Raw genomic sequence first — 6,439 nt, 5'->3', positions numbered from 1 at the left:
AAGCTCCCCAAGAACAAAGACGTGGAGGCTCCTCTTCATCCAGGACAGTCGTCTGTGTCTAGCTTTGTTCTGACAAAGACATAGAGTCAGTGTTTGTGAAGCAGCCAGCTTACCTCCCCAAACAATACTGTCTTCATTAAATAATCGGAACAGCCCTTAGTCACACCGGCTTCAGCTCCCTGGTCCTACCTTAGGAGAGGGCTGTTTCTCATCAAAACATTTCATTAGTGGCTAAATAGTGCAGGCTGGCTTGTGGAAACGCTAAATGAGAGAGTCTAGAGAGAGCAAAGCTTCCCAAGTCCAGATCCAATTCCTGTCAGGAGATCACAGTCCAGAAAAATGTTTTTGCCCAGAAAACCTCATCAGCAGGGATTGCCAGTGTGATTCAGCCAGGCCTCTGCTCCATCAATGAAATGTACAGCTTACGGAGAGCTAATTAATAGCACCAAGTACCACTTAAATTACCCTTCAAGCATTCTCAATTACCTAAGAAGGAGCAATTGACAATCATTTGGTGTATGAGATATGAATCAACTTTATCTAATTCATTAAGGCAGGTCCCCCGAGCCCCGGCCAACCACGCTCTGATAGCCTAACTCAAGTGACTGAAGGAGAACAAACCATCGTGTCTTCGAGATGCCCTTCCAGACAGGGAGCTGGCTCAGTTAGTGAGGTGCTGACTAGGCAAGCAAGAACTTGAGTTAGATCCTGCATGACACGAAGTTAAAACACCAGGAATCACGGTGCTGGGGAGGCAGAGACAGGAGGCTTCATAGAGCTCGCTGGCAAGACAATCGGGCTTATCAGCAAGCTTTCAGGTTTAGTGAGTCCATCTTGAAAACTAAGGTGGAGAATAATGGAGGAAGTCATCCAGTGTCAAACTATGGCCTTGATGTGCACACGTACACACACACACGTACACACACACGTACACACACACATACACACACACACACACCTTTACACAGTCTGACTTTACATATTTTAAGAGATCCGACAAGACTGGGAGTGTTCAGGCTGGCATGGCCATAGACTGAGTTTCTGTATTTGAACTACTATACAGGCTTTCTATCTTGAAATACAATGTCTGGATTGTGGCCTCACCCTCCTAGGGGTACCTCTCGGACAGCTCCTCCTCACTCTATCCCATGGGATTTAGCTCACTCTTCTGTGACACAAGGGACCTCCTTCCTGAAAGCCCCTGTCTGCTGGAGCTTGTGGTCCCCTGCCACTACAGCAGTTAGCAGATGTCAGGATCAAACCTTGACATTTCGTTGGGGGACCGTGAATTGTCAGAAGATGCTAATGTCAAAAAGATCTCTGAAATGTCAACCATTTCTTGGGCAAATCAGTTTCTTCAGAGGAATAAAGAAAAGTCATGTTTCTGTCTAGTTTTTTGAGTGTGACAGCCCAGCTGGGTGGAGGGCATGGGGCGATAGCGGCTGCAGGGCAAGGGGGTCCCCCTGAATCAAATGTTCATTTTGCTGAACCCCTCCCTGGTTCCGGTAAATTAGCATAGACTTGGAGTCACTCAGACAGTGAGCACAGCAAGACTGACTTCTCTGGGGAGCAGGCTGCCACCTGCAACAAGGTACTGCCCCCACATGCCTGAGACAACTCCCTTCCTCACTCACTTCCCACTGAGTCTGGGGAAGCGTTAGTAGCTGGATTCGGTGGCAATGCTTTCAGATGGCTCATTTATAGATGGCCACTTGACCTTTGTTTTGGGTCCCACCCCAAATGCAATATTCTCTTGACTTTAAACGTGTCTTTCTGATAGTTGGCATCTTCCACATTGTACCCTTCCTTTCTTTCTCACTTGCTAAGCTGGCCATCATTCCTCGCTCTCTGTTTGTCTTAGTCACAGTTTCTATTGCTGTGATGAAACACTTTGACCAAAAGCAACACAGGGAGGAAAGCCTTTATATCTCTTATACTTCCATTTAGCAGGTCATCATTGAAAGGAGGGCAGGAACCATGGAGGGATGCTGCTTACTGACTTGTTCTTCATGGCTTGCTCAACCTTCTTATAGAACCCAGAACCACAGCCCAAAGATGATGCCACCCCACAATGGTCTGGGCCCTCCACATCTATCATTAATTAAGAAAATGTCCTACAGGGGCTGGAGAGATGGCTCAGCAGTTAAGAGCATTGCCTGCTCTTCCAAAGGTCCTGAGTTCAATTCCCGGCTCACAACCATCTGTAATGAGGTCTGGTGCCCTCTTCTGACAGCAGGCATATACACAAATAGAATATTGTATACATAATAAGTAAATAAACATTTTTTTAAAAAAAAGAAAATGTCCTACAGGCTTTTCTTATGGTCTGATGATGTGGGATGTCTTTCTGTATATGTGTTGCTCTTATTGGTTAATGAGTAAAGCTGCTTTGGCCAATGGAAGGGCATAATATAGCCAGGCTTAAAGACAGAGAGAGAGAGAGAGAGAGAGAGAGAGAGAGAGAGAGAGAGAGAGAGAGAGAGAGAGAGAGAGGGCAGAGTCAAGGAGACACCATGCAGCTGCTGAAGGAGACAGATGGCCAGAACTTTACCAGGTAAGCCACAGCCTCTTGGCAATACACAAATTGATAGAAATGGGTTAATTTAAGATGTAAGAGTTAGTTAATAAGAGGCATGAACCATTGGCCAAACAGTGTTACAATTAATAGAGTTTTTGTGTTCAGGTATGGGCGGCCAGGAAATGAAAGAGCAGTCTCTGCCTATAGCTTGATCTTACGGATGCATTTTTCTTAATTGAGGTTCCTCTCCTCAGACGACTCTAGCTTGTGTCAAGTTGACATAAAACTAGCCAGGATACTGTCCTGCCTCAGAGGGTGCCCCCTCACTCCTTCCCAAGCCTATAGACACACACACAGATTAGACGTGTTGCCCAGCTCCAGCCTCCAAGTCCTGCCCTTGTCATCTGCCAGGCAGACTCACTCACACCCCTGCTGTCTTTTCTTGCCCTCTGCCTTCAGTAGCCCTCTTTCCACAGCAGCTCTCCCTCTGGGGTAATAGTTTTACCAAGGAGAGAAATCTGGCCTCTTTCTGGTCCATCCATGAAGAAGGCAGAAAGGAGAGTTGGCTCCAAGGTTCCCTTTTGCATGTGCTTGACCGTTCATGTCCAACTTGACCATGCACCCCCACCCTGTCTCTCCTACTTTCCTCTGTCCCTCTCTTTCCTTTTAAATATTAAATGTTGGAAGCACACAGAGTATGGGAAGTAACCTCAAAATCATACTGACCCTCTCTCTAGCACAGTGATTCTCAGCCTTCCCGATGCTGCCACCCCTTAGTTTCTCATGCTATGGCGACCCCACTCATACAATTATTTGCTACTTCATAACCATAATTTAGCTACTGTTATGAGTTGTTATATAAATATCTGATATGCAGGATATCTGCTAGGTGGCCCCTGTGAAAGGATCAGTTAGCCCCATAAAAGGTGGGAGGCCCACAGGTTGAGAAACACTGCTCTGGCAACAGCTGTGAACATTTTGCCATTTTTTTGTTAACTACCTTGCTCTTTTGATTTAATGAACAAATCTTGACAGATATAACCCAAACCCATCCCTTCCCTCCTCCATCCCCTCCCTCCTTTCTTTCTTGGGAATAATCACTTCCTTAAAGTTGGCATAGATAATGTTCATGTACGCCTCATGGTCTGTGTGCCTTACATTTGCATGAACTATATTTGAACATGAACTATACTAGCAACTAAGACTTCTCCCTAAAAGAAAAAAAAATCAGATTGTCTGTTTCTGCAAAATTCTCTCTTATACTTTATGTCCCCTCAAGACTATCTCTTATACCTAACATAATGTAAATCTATGTAACTAGCTCTCATATGCAACTGTTTTGGGAACACTAGCAATCGGTCAGATCCACAGATATAGAGAGACCCTGAACACTGGGCTGGAAAGGTGGCTCAGTGGGTGAGAATGCAGTGCCAGCATGAGGACCTAGGTCTGGGGCCCTAGCACCCCTAGTAACAGCTGGGTGTGGCTCACGTGCCACAACAGCTGATTAGGAATGGTCAATGGGTCTCCAAAACATCCCAATGGGAGCAAGGAGGTATAAACGATGACACAGTTCACATGAGTGAGGCAGAGAAGTGAGACCCAAGGGTCCTGAAATTCCTAGCATCCCAGGAATTCAGAGAGGGTCAATTTCAAGAGATCCACGGAGCATTTATATGTGGCCAGCAGAGAGAGGATGAGAGCTGGACCTGAAAACCTTCAGACTAGCCATAAAGTGGCCCTCCTGAAGTTTAGTGAGAGACTGTGGTTTGAATAGGAATTGTCTCCCAGTGCCCTCGTGGATTTGAACACTTGGTGCCCACTCAGAGGGACTGCTGTTTGGGGGAAGTTATGAACCTTTAGGAGGTAGAGCCTTGCTGGGAGAAATCTCTCTCTGGGGATAAGCACTGAGAACTTGCAGCCTTGCCCCACTTACATAGTATGTTTCCTGTGTGTGGATGGAGACAGGACCTCTCTCTCTGCCTCTCCCTCTGACCTTCTGTGGTCACTCTTCCCATACCATTATGGAATCACTCTGAAACAGTAAACCCATATAAGCTCTATTTCTCTTAGGTGGCCTTTGGTCATGGTGTTTTACCACAAGAGAAAAGTAACTAATACAGAGACCTGATTGTTGTGGGAACTCCTTTAGCCAATGACTTTTGAGATGCTGGACCACTTTGGACGTGGTCTTGGGTACTATAAAAACAGATGTAGAAACGTGTTCTCTGTCTCTTGGCTGCTGGATTCGGTTCCTGTTCCCTGCTCATGCAGAGGACTGTTGACCTGTGAGTCTACCCCTAAATAAAGAACCCTTTATTATACTCCATTCTGAGTTAGTGTGGGACTACTTTACTGTAATTCTCTACACCTGATCTCAAGGAACTACTATGGATAGTGATGGAGAAGGACACTGTTCTCTTCTGGCCTCTGTGTATGCATGTTTGCTCACAGCATGAACACACATGCATGCATACTCACACAAGGAACAGCCGCTATGGGGAGCTGAAATACAGAGGTGGTTCAAACTCTGTGTGTAGAAATGAGAAGACAGATCTGTAGAGTCTGTTGTTTATGATGAACATTCTATCTTAGCCTTCTTGTGCATCCTTTCAGTCCACTACTGGTAGATAACTGTGCCCACACCATTGTCAGAATCTGCCGTGTTGCGGTGAGCACTATGACACTTACCCTCTCTCCCTTTGCGTGTATGAATTTCTATGTTGAGTTCCTTGAGACAACTGTTCTCCGTGTGTGCCTAAAAGAGGCAGACATTGGAAATTCCTCTTTGAGCATGGTTTCACTTCCCACCAGCACTACATCCTATGACAAATCGGCCACTCTGAATCATCCACTTTAGCCAAACTGATACACGTGGAATGCCAGGTTGTTTCCAGTGTCTTGTCCTGCCATTATCTTCAGGTTTCTTTTCTCTGAGTTGTCTGCTCACAGCCTTTGCCCATTTTCCTGGTGAGTTGTCTTCTTCATACTGAATTAAGGTAATTCTGAACATATTACAAATAACAGCTCTCTTTGCCAGTCATGTCAGTTGGTTCCTGGTTTGTGCCTCAGCATTAGAAGACATTATTGACAAATCTTGAGGTTTGAAATGTCATGCATGCATGTAACATTCTGACTATCCTCACCCCACCCTCTTATCTCTTTCCGTCCCTCCCACCTCACTCCCACCATCCTTACCTGTCTCGCTCCAAATCTTGTAAGTCTTGATTTTGTCTTGTGACACATTTGGCCTTTCATCTCTTAATAAGACATGTGGGGTATATATGCATTGGTGTTTTGTCTGCATGTATGTCTTCTGAGGGTGTCATATCTTGGAGTTACAGACAGTTGTGTGTGACTATGTGGGTGTTGGGAATTGAACCCGGGTCCTCTGGAAGAGCAGTCAGTGCTCTCAATTGCCACGCTATCTCTCCCGCCCCTTGCTTTTTTGTTCTTAAGATTTCTATTATTATTTGTGCATGTGAGTATCTGCGTGTCTATTAGACGTGTGGCATATATGTATGTATGTGTGTGTGTGTATATATATATGCAGGTGCCTACAGAGGCCAGAAGAGGGTGTTGGACCCCAAGAAGCTGACGTTACAGGCATCATGAGCTACTTGAAGTGGTTGTTGAGAACCCAGCTTGGATCCTTGGTAGACTGGTATGTTCTCTTAATCACTAAGCCATCTTTTCAGCCCTGCCTTTTAGTTGTTATGAAGAAAGAAACTAAGACCGAAAACACAGTGTCACTCCTAAGGATAAATGCTTGAGACTATGAAAAGCCTCTCAAAGAATGCCTGACACACTTCCTCTTCTTTCCACACAAACTGCATGCTGGTGTGTAGTCTCTATTTGTTCTCTGTGTTCCCTCCTTGTCTATTTCTAAAGCGGGTTGGTAATTCTTGGCCTTTTGCTCTT

This window comes from Alexandromys fortis, unplaced genomic scaffold (genome assembly GCF_014885135.2).
Source record: "Alexandromys fortis isolate MF-2015 unplaced genomic scaffold, M_Fortis_MF-2015_v1.1 scaffold_22, whole genome shotgun sequence".
NCBI classification, from domain to species: Eukaryota; Metazoa; Chordata; class Mammalia; order Rodentia; family Cricetidae; genus Alexandromys; species Alexandromys fortis.
Note: the sequence above shows the minus strand (reverse complement) of the source record.